Source organism: Entelurus aequoreus, linkage group LG25, assembly GCF_033978785.1.
Source record: "Entelurus aequoreus isolate RoL-2023_Sb linkage group LG25, RoL_Eaeq_v1.1, whole genome shotgun sequence".
Classification (NCBI taxonomy): Eukaryota; Metazoa; Chordata; class Actinopteri; order Syngnathiformes; family Syngnathidae; genus Entelurus; species Entelurus aequoreus.
Window position 1 is genome coordinate 23,253,900 of NC_084755.1, and position 15,000 is coordinate 23,268,899.

The window sequence follows — 15,000 nt, forward strand, 5'->3', positions numbered from 1 at the left end:
CATTTTAGAAGAACACCTTTTCCTGTGTCCCTCCTCCAGTTTGTCTGACCGCGACGTCCTGATGTGGGATTAAAAGTGTAACGCGGTTAGACGTGATGCCGCCCACTTAAAGGTGAACACGTGTCCACTCAAGCGGTACGCTGAATGTTTCATTAGAAGACCGACCGGACCGGTGTTCAAGTTTTGGGTCAAGTGCATGTCAAGTGTATTTCTGTGCATTAGAAAGTGGAGTGACTTTCATTTCTATCAGGTGTGTGTGTGTGTGTGTGTGTGTGTGTGTGTGTGTGTGTGTGTGTACAGTTGATACATACAGTACATATGAGTAATGGATATATACTTATTTTAATTGGGGTATTTACAGTATGTTAAAGTTCAACTCCTACCTTGTTTACTTCTGTGATGACCTCCTTAAAGTGTTTTAATCAATCACAAATATCAAGCAGCTAAGATGCACCAAACGTGTATAAGTAAATAGACCAATAATCCCTTTTAATCGATTTAAATGAGCGTAATTTAGACGTTTTTAATTTTGTATTTATTTTGATTGCAGGTTTTTTATAATATCTACAATGTTTAATAAGCAAGTTGTGTTATGTGTGTCCATGTTTGTTGAATTTTTGTGCTGGTTGATTTTTTTTTTTTCTGCACTATGACTAGGGTAGGTTGTTTGGATTGGGTCTCATAATTATTTACTGTGCTGTGTTTCTTTGCAAGAACAATTAATGGTTGAGGTACTTTTTTTGGCGACCGGACAACGACGAAATCAGAGCTATCAGTCCTTTGGCTATTTCTTTATGACATAAATACACCGCTCCCGGCCAAATTGCTTAGTAAGTTAGTTAATTTAATTTGTAAAGCGCTTTTCACAGGTAAAATCACAAAGCGCTGTAAAAAACATAGGTGAAGTAAAACAATAATTCAATTAAAACAACAGGGCAACATCATAAAGAGGATATAAAGTGGATTACAATTGATAGTTAAAAGGTGCATTAACTAAAAGCTTTACTTAAAAGAGAAGTTTTCAAATGTTATTATTATTGACCTCGTACCGTCTGGCGGGCCAAATTGGAGACGCCGATGGGTCACATTTGGCCCGTGGGCCATAGTTTGGACATCCTTTATTTATATGATATTTGCATTTTTCAGTACTAGTTATGTGGTGCTGCATGCTTTCATTAGCATAACTATTATATGTAATTAATGTGGTTCTGTTGTTTGTTTGTATGTCAAATATGCACCGCAACCACAGCATTGCGACTTTGTGGGATAAATAAAGTCTATCCTACCTTATCTTATACTTGCATTGACATTTTAACCTTGCTGGCAAACACAGAACACTGAGGTCTAAACCTGTGATTTACATAACAGAGGCATTCCTCAAGGCACTCTTTTAAGTCCTCTCCTTTTTGGCTGTTACCATTTTATTTTTTTTTATTTTTTTTTGTGGAACTTACACTCTTTGAATCCATTATAGTAATGGTGCCTGAGGCTGAGCCAATCAGTGGCCACGATACTGCATAATGCTTTGGCCACTTCTAGTGCCCAAAACTATGATGTTGATTTTTAACAGCAATTTTGGCATTGTTATGCTTGAAAAATTCTTAATTCAAAACAAAAATGTTGCAGAATATGCCTTAAAAAAAGGAAGAAAAAAAACAAACAATCAGCAATGTGTTTAAGCCGCAGTATATGAAACGCGACGTGGCGAGGGACGAGTGCACTTAGGCAGCAGCTAATGAGGATGTTGATAAACAAATAAACTATTTATATATTTGTAGCAGGTCAAATGTAGTGAAACGCTAATGTACTATCAGTGCTGTGTCGATACAGGTAGTGAGTAGTGTTGTCCCGATACCAATATTTTGGTACCGGTACCAAAATTATTTTGATATTTTTCTAAATAAAGGGGACCGCAAAAAATTGCATTTTTGGCTTTATTTTAACAAAAAATCTTAGGGTACATTAAACATATGTTTCTTATTGCAAGTTTGTCCTTAAATAAAATAGTGAACATACAAGACAACTTGTCTTTTAGTAGTAAGTAAACAAACAAAGGCTCCTAATTTAGACTGCTGACATATGCAGTAACATATTGTGTCATTTTCCTTTCTATTATTTTGTCAGAATTATTAAGAACAAGTGGTAGAAAATTAATTATTAATCTACTTGTTCATTTATTGTTAATATCTGCTTACTTTCTCTTTTAACATGTTCTATCTACACTTCTGTTAAAATGTAATAAACACGTATTCTTCTGTTGTTTGGATACTTTGCATTAGTTTTGGATGATACCACCAATTTAGGTATCGATCCGATACCAAGTAGTTACAGAATCATACATTGGTCATATTCAAAGTCCTCATGTGTCCAGGGACATATTTCCTGACTTTATAAACATAATATACATTTAAAAAAAACAAAAGAAGATGTTGTGATGCCAAAAAATATCGGCGTCATCATAGTAGTATCGACTAGATACGCTCCTGTACTTGGTATCATTACAGTGGATGTCAGGTGTAGATCCACCAATTGCATTTGTTTACATTTTGACGCCGGTGAGCTACGGTGTGTAGTGAAGCATGTTAGCTATTCCTCGTCCTGCAGGGATGATACTTGTAAGTAAATCACTTTATTTGTCGCCATGGAGACGAGGATTAGTGATTTAGAAGTAGCTAAAACACTGCCGACGGCGGCTGGACTTTAGCCGCTAGCTAGCTCGCCATGTCCTAAAGCACCTCTTCCTGAGGGCGTCTCAGTGTTATAACTTCACCTTTATCTTTAGTTTTTAAGCCAAAATGCGTCCGTTCTCCCTTTTCTGTCTACACACCGTGTCTGCTTGTAAGTACTCCGTGATTGTGCGCTGCCGAACATGCTCCTCTGCTCGTAAACCAGCATGGACACGACGTATAGAACCGGTATAGAACCGAATATGATTAATTAGTATCGCGGTACTATACTAATACCGGTATACCGTACAACCCTAGTAGTGAGTGTGCCATACACTCGCTGAGCAGTCATTACCATCACTAACGTACACACATTTTTCGACAACACAAGCGACTTCCTCCATTGTAAGAATTAAATCCATCAAACAACAACGAGTGAACGTTTAAATCCATTCAGAACGCAGCAAGAAAAACATGTTCTTTATCTTTGCACCAACTCGAATGAATGCAATAACAAGCACATCATGTATTATGTCCTTTTTAGTGCACCCTATTACGGCGGCACCATGTGTTTTATTCGCACTCTTAAAAATCTATTGCGTAAAAGTCTCCATGACAGTCCGGCATTAACTCACCCTGATGTTTTAGCGCAAATTGAAAGAAAAGCTGCGATGGTAAGTCAGTGACACATCAATAGTTAATCACCCCCGGATGGACTAATAGGCTGTGGTGGCTTGATTGTCATCATTAAAATATGCACGTTACCTAACTTTGCCTTTACTCTGCACTGTGCCCGCTAATTGCCCGACCCAAGCATTGTATTCCTGCTAAGTGCCGAGCCAGACAAAGCACACAGTCAGCAAATACACCCCCACCCCTTTTCCTTCACTTCTAACTGTGCTCCCTAAACCTCAATTATTCACAACTTATGAATAACGCACTTCACCTCAAGCTGGCAAGTGGGTTTATTTCTTTATTTTATTTTTTTGCACGCGGTGCTGTGAATTAGTCATCGCCGCACAATGGCAAAACATACACTTTTCATGCCTCTCTCCACCGGGTGGGAAAGTACCGCGTCGGCTGTCAATACGCGTGAAGATTCCAACTGCCGAGCCAACATGTGCGCTTTAAGCCTGAAGGGGCTCTTTTAGCGGAAACTGACTTAGCGTGTGGAGTCAGGTGGTCGTGTTTAATGGATCCTCCAATCCCTGCCGCCTCACTCTCTTCTGCACGCTCCCAGTATGGAACACTGTTTGTAAACAACTATACAGTTTTACTCCATAGGAACACAAACATTAGACACAATGGGTCAAAACCCCAAAACCAGTGAAGTTGGCACGTTGTGTAAATGGTAAATAAAAACAGAATACAATGATTTGCAAATCTTTTTCAACTTATATTCAATTGAATAGACTCCAAAGACAAGATATTTAACGTTCAAACTGGAAAACGTTGCTATTTTTCGCAAATATTAGCTCATTTGGAATTTGATGCCTGCAGCATGTTTCAAAAAAGCTGGCACAAGTGGCAAAAAAGACTGAGAAAGTTGAGGAATGCTCATCAAACACTTATTTAGAACATCCCACAGGTGAACGGGCTAATTGGGAACAGGTGGGTGCCATGATTGGGTGTAAAAGTAGATTCCATGAAATGCTCAGTCATTCACAAACAAGGATGGGGCGAGGGTCACCACTTTGTCAACAAATGCATGAGCAAATTGTCCAACAGTTTAAGAACAACATTTCTCAACCAGCTATTGCAAGGAATTTAGGGATTTCACCATCTACGGTCCGTAATATCATCAAAAGGTTCAGAGAATCTGGAAAAATCCCTGCACGTAAAGGATTATATTACGGACCTTCGATCCCTCAGGCGTTACTGTATCAAAAAGCGACATGGGTGTGTAAAGGATATCACCACATGGGCTCCAGAACACTTCAGAAAACCACTGTCAGTAACTACAGTTGGTCGCTACATCTGTAAGTGCAAGTTAAAACTTTACTATGCAAAACGAAAGCCATTTATCAACAACACCCAGAAACGCCAACGGCTTCGCTGGGCCCGAGCTCATCTAAGATGGACTGATGCAAAGTGGAAAAGTGTTCTGTGGTCTGACGAGTCCACATTTCAAATTGTTTTTGGAAACTGTGGATGATGTGTCCTCCGGAACAAAGAGGAACAAACCATCCGGATTGTCCTAGGCGCAAAGTTGAAAAGCCAGCATCTGTGATGGTATGGGGGTGTATTAGTGCCCAAGACATGGGTAACTTACACATCTGTGAAGGCACCATTAATGCTGAAAGGTACATACAGGTTTTGGAGCAACATAGTGCCTGTGTTTTTAAAGATGTAAATCTCTGTTGTTTTACAGTTCTCTTATGTATTTTAAAATGTATGTCTTAATGTATTTATTTTGAAACTGCTCTGTGACATGTGCTGTTGACCTCTTGGCCAGGTCACCCTTGTGAAAGAGATCTTGATCTCAATGGGTTTTCTTATCTGGTTAAATAAAGGTTCTATATGTTGCCATCCAAGCAACGTTACCATGGACGCCCCTGCTTATTTCAGCAAGACAATGCCAAGCCACGTGTTACAACAGCGTGGCTTCATAGTAAAAGAGTGCGGGTACTAGACTGGCCTGCCTGTAGTCCAGACCTGTCTCCCATTGAAAATGTGTGGCGCATTATGAAGCCTAAAATACCACAACGGAGACCCCCGGACTGTTGAACAACTTAAGCTGTACATCAAGCAAGAATGGGAAAGAATTCCACCTGAAAAGCTTCAAAAATTGGTCTCCTCAGTTCCCAAACCTTTACTGAGTGTTGTTAAAAGGAAAGGCCATGTAACACAGTGGTAAAAATGCCCCTGTGCCAACTTTTTTGCAATGTGTTGCTGTCATTAAATTCTAAGTTAATGATTATTTGCAAAAAAAAATTAAGATTCTCAGTTCGAACATTAAATATCTTGTCTTTGCAGTCTATTCAGTTTTATATAAGTTGAAAAGGATTTGCAAATATTTGTATTCTGTTTTTATTTACGAATTACACATAGTGCCAACTTCACTGGTTTTGGGTTTTGCATATATATATATATATATATATATATATATATATATATATATATATATATATATATATATATATATATATATATATATATATATATATATATATATATATATATATATATATAAATATCACACACACATAACTGTCAGTTTGCACAGTTACCAAATAAAACACAAAATAGTGCTCGCAAAACGGTGATGAGTGTTGATAAATCACATTGCGCGTGCTAAATCCCTATATTTGCATTTTCTCCTCCTAGTACTGTGGCCGTTTTGATTATCAGCCTATATTTTGCATATTAATCAAGAAAGGGACACAGAATGGATTGCATGCCTTATTCCGCTCACCTAACAGACACAATCCACCGTTCATCGCCGTTTAAACAGGAGTAGCAACTGTTGGCGCTTTTCGACAAAACAGCTCATTTGACACCTGAAGCAGCAAGTTAACTTGCAGTCTGTAGACATCCCGATCGATGTCCCGCCTGCTGATGGCATCATATAGCGTCAAAAATAAAAAGGGTTTTCTTCACTTTCTCCCAGGTGTTCACATATGATGATGTAGAACACGTAAAATTTGGGCTCGGCGATATACCCGTGTTATAGTTAATACTTAGAAAGCGGTATATATTTGAGACAATACCGGCATACCGGTATCTTTTGATGTGCCTTTGTTACGGCCGTTAGCGGTTGCCCAGCAGACATCACGGCTCCTTCCTGTTAACCGCAGTAAAGTTAATTTAGTTTTAGTTGTAGTCTTTTGACGAAAATTTATTTTAGTTTTAGTCATATTTTAGTCAATCTAAATTAATTAAATTTTAGTCCAGTTTTAGTCGACGAAATTCCTCAACCTTTTAGTCGAATAAATTTACAGTACATTTCGTTGATTGAAACATAAAGTATAGTGGACAACGCATCTTTGAAGTTGTCTTGAAAGCACATTTCTCGATTGTTAATGCAAAGCATCTCAAAAGCAAAATTCACAACAAGAACTGCACTCCATGATGGAAATCGGAAAAAAATAATTGCTATTGAAATTATCGTTAAGTGCACGAGTACAGCCGGTCATTCTGCACACTGACTTCTCTAAAGTGTATCCCAGTTTCATGTCTATATTCTTATTCTTTTATATCATTTCTATATTTGTCCCTTTCATAACTTAAACACAAAGCTTCTGTAAAAATATTCACTTTGGGGGTTGCCTTTCGCACACTTTTTTGTTCTAAACCACGCAGGACAAGGAGAACCTGATTAAGCGCGTGCGTGCACGTGTCGCCTCCAATCACAACTGTGAGCTGCTGGTGCTCCTAAATGTGATAAACACGCATCATTAAATATGCAATCCGGCGTGCAAGATGCGATATTCTTGTATTTTCCCCTCTCTCACACACACATTGTAGGACTGCACACGGAGAAGCCAAATGTTTTTTTTTTTTTTTTTTTTTTAATGCAACATCTAACTGGTTTTAGACACACACACACACACACACACACACACACACACACACACACACACACACACACACACACACACACACACACACACACACACACACACACACACACACACACACACACACACACACACACACACACACACACACACACACACACACACACTCATTCTTGTATTTGTTGACTTCTTGAGACCTCCTAAAAATTCCTACCTCTTTAGGACCACCCTTTCTAGATATATAAAGATGTGTATTTACAGCATTAATAATATATACATACTATGCAAATATAAAAAAGCCTGTTGTGAAAAATGTGTTTTAATTTCACAAGAAAAACTTACATTTTTGGCAGTATTATAATAAAAGTTGTGATTTTACTCAACAGAAGTCCAAATTTTACAAGAAAAACTGAGCATTTGTGCAATATTATGATAAAAATTGAAATGTTATTTAATAACAGTCGCGATTTTACAAGAAAAATATTAAAATTATGGCAATTTTATGAAAAGAGTTGGAATTTTACTCAACAAAAGTCACAATATTATAATTTTGGCAATATTATAATAATAATCGGAATTTTACTTGGCAAAATTTTGACAAAAGTCATCATTTTACTAAAAAAATTTCACTATTTTACAAGAACAACAAAAAAATTGGCAATATTGTGATAACAGTCAGAATTGTATATGACAAATGTCACCATTTTGCATTAAAAAGTAATACTTTTACATAAAAAAGACATAATTTCACGAGAAAATATTGCATTATTACAGAACCAGAAATAATATGAGAAATTGTTCCCAATTTTATAAAAAAAAAAGAGTTGACACATTGTGAGAAAAAGAATGCTTTTAGTTCATTTATTTTGGGGGGGATTTTTTGTTTGTAATTGTTTTTTAATCTTCGTTATCTACTTCAAGTTATTACAGTATGTCTCTATATACATATTCTTTTTTTTTTTTTTAATACATTTTGGCCAGAAGGGACGCATTTCAATTTCTTACACACACTTGGTATTACATATGTTGACCAGAGGGGGAGCACTTCTCATTTTTACACACACTTGTTATTTCATATGTTGACCAGAGGGAGAGCACTTTTAAAACCGACACACAGTCAATTTGAACAAACCCTACTTTTTGGGTCCACCATAATTTTGATAGATTTCACCACCAGGGGGTGCAAATGAGACATTCTCAATTAGATGCAATGGTTTTCCGTATTGGGACCATGATTTATGTCCTAACTTGTTCACAGGTCCTCATATGGAAGGTACTTTTTTTAGAAATACAAGAACACACACACACACACACACACACACACACACACACACACACACACACACACACACACACACACACACACACACACACACACACACACACACACACACACACACACACACACACACACACACACACACACACACACACACACACACACGCACACTTTCTTGTATTGTTACCTTCTTGAGACCTCCGAAATATGCCTACCTCTTTAGGACCACCCTTTCTAGATATATAAAGATGTGTATTTACAACGTTAATAATATATACATACTATGCAAATATAAAAAAGCTTGTTGTGAAAAATGAGTTAGAATTTGACAAAAAAAGGTCACAATTTCACAAGAAAAACTCAGAATTTCAGCAGTGTTATAATAAAAGTCATAATTTTACTCAACGAAAGTCCAAATTTTACAAGAAAAACTGAACATTTGTGCAATATTATGATGCAAGTTGGAATTTTACTCAATAACAGTCGCGATTTTACAAGAAAAGCTTAAAATTATGGCAATTTTATGAAAAGGGTCTTAAATTTACTCGACAAAAGTCACAATTTTATAAGGAAACTTAAAAATGTTGGCAATATTATAATAATAATCTGAATTTTACTTGGCAAAATTATGACAAAAGTCATCATTTTCCTCAAAAAATGTCACTATTTTACAAGAACAACAAAACAATTGGCAATATTGTGATATAAGTCAGAATTTTATATGACAAATGTCACCATTTTGCATTAAAAAGTAATACTTTTACATAAAAAAGACATCATTTCACGAGAAAATATTGCAATATTACAGAAACAGAAAGAGTATGAGAAATTGTTCCCAATTTTATAAGAAAAAAAGGCCACACATTGTGAGAAAAAGACTGCTTTTAGTTCATTTATTTTTAGGGGAATGTTTTGTTTGTAATTGGTTTTTAATCTTCGTTATCTACTTCAAGTTATTACAGTATGTCTCTATATACATATTCTTTTTTTTTTTTTTTTTAATACATTTTGGCCAGAGGGGACGCATTTCAATTCCTTACACACACTTGTTATTTCATATGTTGGCCAGAGGGAGAGCACTTTTAAAACTGTCACACAGTCAATTTGAAAAAACCCTACTTTTTGGGTCCACCATAATTTTGATAGATTTCACCACCAGGGGGTGCAAATGAGACATTCTCAATTAGATGCAATGGTTTTCTATATTGGGACCATGATTTATGTTATGTCCTAACTTGTTCACCGGCCCTCATATGGAAGGTACTTTTCCTAGAAAGACAAGAACACACACACACACACACACACACACACACACACACACACACACACACACACACACACACACACACACACACACACACACACACACACACACACACACACACACAACACACACACACACACATTCTTGTATTGTTATCTTCTTGGGACCTGAGAAAAATGCCTACCTCTGTAGGACCAGCCTTTCTAGATATATAAAGATGTGCATTTACAACATGTGAAAAATTAGTTAGAATTTGACAAGAAAAAGGTCACAATTTCAAAAGAAAAACTTAGAATTTTGGCAGTATTATAATAAAAGTTATAATTTTACTCAATGGAAGTAAACATTTTACAAGAAAAACTGAACATTTGTGCAATTATATGATAACATTTTACTCAATAACAGTCGCAATTTTACAAGAAAAGCTTAACATTTTGGCAATTTTATGAAAAGAGTCGTAATTTTACTCAACAAAAGTCACAATTTTATAACAAAACCTAAAAATGTTGGCAATATTATATGTATAATTTTAATTTTACTTGGCAAAATTATGACAAAAGTCATCATTTTACTCCAAAAATGTCACTATTTTATATGAATAACAAAAAAATTGGCAATATTGTGATAAAAGTCAGAATTTTATATGACAAATGTCACCATTTTGCAGTAAGTAAAGTAATACTTTCACATAAAAATGTCATAATTTTACGAGAAAATATTGCAATATTACAGAAACAGAAAGAAGATGAGAAATTGTTCACAACTTTATAAGAACAAAGTCGACACAACGTGAGAACAAGTTATTACAGTATGTCTTGATATACATATTTATTTAATTTTTGTAATTAATTTTGGACAAATTGGCCGCATTTCAATTTCTTACAAACACTTGTTATTTCAAATGTTGACCAGAGGGGGAGCACTTCAAATTTTTACACACACTTGTTATTTCATATGTTGACCAGAGGGGGGAACACTTCAAATTTTTACACACACTTGTTATTTCATACGTTGACCAGAGGGAGAACACTTTTAAAACCGACACACAGTCAATTTGAAAAAATCCCTCCTTTTTGGGACAACCCTAATTTTGATATATTTCACCACCAGGGGGTGCAAATGAGACATTCTCTATTAGATGCGATGGTTTTCCATATTGGGACCATGATTTATGTCCTAACTTGTTCAAGGAAGGTACTTTTCCTTGCTGACGTCTCAAGAAGGGTGGAAATACAAGAACACACACACACACTCACACACACACACACACACACACACACACACACACACACGCACGCACACATTCTTGTATTGTTACCTTCTTGGGACCTGAGAAAAATGCCTACCTCTGTAGGACCAGCCTTTCTAGATATATAAAGATGTGCATTTACAACATGTGAAAAATTAGTTAGAATTTGACAAGAAAAAGGTCACAATTTCAAAAGAAAAACTTAGAATTTTGGCAGTATTATAATAAAAGTTGTAATTTTACTCAATGGAAGTAAAAATTTTACAAGAAAAACTGAACGTTTGTGCAATCATATGATAACATTTTACTCAATAACAGTCGCAATTTTACAAGAAAAGCTTAACATTTTGGCAATTTTATGAAAAGAGTCGTAATTTTACTCAACAAAAGTCACAATTTTATAACAAAACCTAAAAATGTTGGCAATATTATAATTATAATTTTAATTTTACTTGGCAAAATTATGACAAAAGTCATCATTTTACTCCAAAAATGTCACTATTTTATATGAATAACAAAAAAATTGGCAATATTGTGATAAAAGTCAGAATTTTATATGACAAATGTCACCATTTTGCAGTAAGTAAAGTAATACTTTCACCTAAAAATGTCATAATTTTACGAGAAAATATTGCAATATTACAGAAACAGAAAGAAGATGAGAAATTGTTCACAATTTTATAAGAACAAAGTCGACACAACGTGAGAACAAGTTATTACAGTATGTCTTGATATACATATTTATTTAATTTTTGTAATTCATTTTGGACAAATTGGCCGCATTTCAATTTCTTACAAACACTTGTTATTTCATATGTTGACCAGAGGGGGAGCACTTCAAATTTTTACACACACTTGTTATTTCATATGTTGACCAGAGGGGGGATACTTCAAATTTTCACACACACTTGTTATTTCATATGTTGACCAGAGGGAGAACACTTTTAAAACCGACACACAGTCAATTTGAAAAAAATCCCTCCTTTTTGGGACCACCCTAATTTTGATATATTTCACCACCAGGGGGTGCAAATGAGACATTCTCTATTAGATGCGATGGTTTTCCATATTGGGACCATGATTTATGTCCTAACTTGTTCAAGGAAGGTACTTTTCCTTGCTGACGTCTCAAGAAGGGTGGGAATACAAGAACACACACACACACACACACACACACACACACACACACACACACACACACACACACGCACGCACACGCACGCACACATTCTTGTATTGTTACCTTCTTGGGACCTGAGAAAAATGCCTACCTCTGTAGGACCAGCCTTTCTAGATATATAAAGATGTGCATTTACAACATGTGAAAAATTAGTTAGAATTTGACAAGAAAAAGGTCACAATTTCAAAAGAAAAACTTAGAATTTTGGCAGTATTATAATAAAAGTTGTAATTTTACTCAATGGAAGTAAAAATTTTACAAGAAAAACTGAACGTTTGTGCAATTATATGATAACATTTTACTCAATAACAGTCGCAATTTTACAAGAAAAGCTTAACATTTTGTCAATTTTATGAAAAGAGTCGTAATTTTACTCAACAAAAGTCACAATTTTATAACAAAACCTAAAAATGTTGGCAATATTATAATTATAATTTGAATTTTACTTGGCAAAATTATGACAAAAGTCATCATTTTACTCCAAAAATGTCACTATTTTACATGAATAACAAAAAAATTGGCAATATTGTGATAAAAGTCAGAATTTTATATGACAAATGTCACCATTTTGCAGTAAGTAAAGTAATACTTTCACATAAAAAAGTCATAATTTTACGAGAAAATATTGCAATATTACAGAAACAGAAAGAAGATGAGAAATTGTTCACAATTTTATAAGAACAAAGTCGACACAACGTGAGAACAAGTTATTACAGTATGTCTTGATACACATATTTATTTAATTTTTGTAATTAATTTTGGACAAATTGGCCGCATTTCAATTTCTTACAAACACTTGTTATTTCATATGTTGACCAGAGGGGGAGTACTTCAAATTTTTACACACACTTGTTATTTCATATGTTGACCAGAGGGGGGAACACTTCAAATGTTTACACACACTTGTTATTTCATATGTTGACCAGAGGGGGAACACTTCAAATTTTTACACACACTTGTTATTTCATATGTTGACCAGAGGGAGAACACTTTTAAAACCGACACACAGTCAATTTGAAAAAATCCCTCCTTTTTGGGACCACCCTAATTTTGATATATTTCACCACCAGGGGGTGCAAATGAGACATTCTCTATTAGATGCGGTGGTTTTCCATATTGGGACCATGATTTATGTCCTAACTTGTTCAAGGAAGGTACTTTTCCTTGCTGACGTCTCAAGAAGGGTGGAAATACAAGAACACACACACACACACACACACACACACACACACACACACACACACACACACACACACACACACACACACACACACACACACACACACACACACACACACACACACACACACACACACACACACACACACACACACACACACACACACACACACACACCCTCTCCTCGATCCCCTTTTCTCTCTCACTGAGAACTGCATTACGCACGGAGAGGTTCTGCCGTGGCGCGCTGCCGTGGGAACTATTTTCTCCGAGGAGATGCTGAGATTACGCACGATGAAGTGAAAGGCACTTGAACGCCTCACGGAAGACACCTGCGCAAATTGCTCCAACACTAAAGGAAATGCGTTTCTTTCTATCTTTTCTTTTTTTTTTCTTTTTTTTCTGTCTTGCAGCGTGTTCAAGCAACGTGAGTGTGGCAAAGGGGCGGAAAAAGTGCCCCCCAAAATCCCTCGGCGCCTTCTAAAGTCGTAATATTGATTACCTTTTCTCAGAATGAGCCCACCACCCTCCTATACAACTTGGTCAGGTGGGGAGATCTTATTAGACATGTGAGTCCAAAAAAAAAAAAAAAAAAAAAAAGAGAACCATTGCGCACCAGACAGAGCCACAGAGGGGCTGCAGTGTGCTAAAAAAAAACAAACCCAAAAAAACATCCAAATTTCCCAGCCGAGCTTGTGCACACAACATCTCGACGACTGAAGGATGGACAAAATGTCATCACATGGACTGCTAATGGCCACAGGATACTGATTCTTCATGGTTGGTGCCACAAGACCTCAGCTGGATTGTCCAGTCATTCCTGGACACCCTCTTCGCTTTTAATGCCAGTCAAGGTAAGTTTGACCCAATTTTTTTTAGGAATGACGTTCATGCCCATGCACACTTACATATGTGGCTGCTGCTGAATGTGGAGCACAACATCCAACAGTTTTGAGCTCTGGTTGCCAACAGTAGTGTTTAATGGTGGACTTGCACACAAGTTTAAGGTGTCATAGAGGGTCAGCCTGCATGTTTTTGTTTATTCCACATTGGCGTAACTCGGTCTAATGTTAGTGCAGTTCTGCATTATCTGCAAATATGCACATTGAGAAACATTGTTGCTTATAGTGCGTGTCCCTGAGACCCCGATGCAGTTTTTGTGTGGGTAGTCAAGAAAATCCAACAGTTTTGTGACCAGGCAGTTCAATGGTGCTGTCCATGGTGCTGGACTTTTGTTTGGCGCCGCTGTTCCCGAAATAGAGTGGGGGGATTTTCTTTACTTGTGTCCACACCGATCAATCAAATTTATATAGCCCTTGATCACGAGTGTCTCAAAGGGCTGCACAAGCCACAGATCCCACATCAGGGCAAGAAAAAAACTCAACCCAATGGGATACAATGAGAAACCTTGGAGGGGACCACGGATGTGGGGACCCCCCCCTTGGTGCAATGGACGTTGAGTGGATCAAACGTACGGCCCGAGGGCCGGACCGGGCCCGCGGACAGGTTTTATCCGGCCCGCGGGATGAGTTTGCTAAGTATAAAAATTAACCTGACATTTTTGAATGAAAGAAACTGCTGTTCTAAATGTGTCCACTGGATGTCGCAATAGCAATTCTTTGTATCTTTGTAGATGATGCTACATATGTGCAAAATAAACCAC

The 15,000-nt window shown here is 36.6% G+C and overlaps 1 protein-coding gene across 1 annotated transcript in view; it reads left to right on the top strand.

The window, feature by feature from the left end:
* Positions 1-13,548: 13,548 nt before the first annotated feature.
* Positions 13,549-15,000, top strand: part of cacna1ia (calcium voltage-gated channel subunit alpha1 Ia) — a 566,877-nt gene continuing 565,425 nt past the window's right edge. Inside the window, exon 1 of the mRNA XM_062036515.1 lies at positions 13,549-14,191. The gene's annotated coding sequence lies outside the window, so the exon portion shown is untranslated. The remainder of the gene's footprint in view (positions 14,192-15,000) is intronic.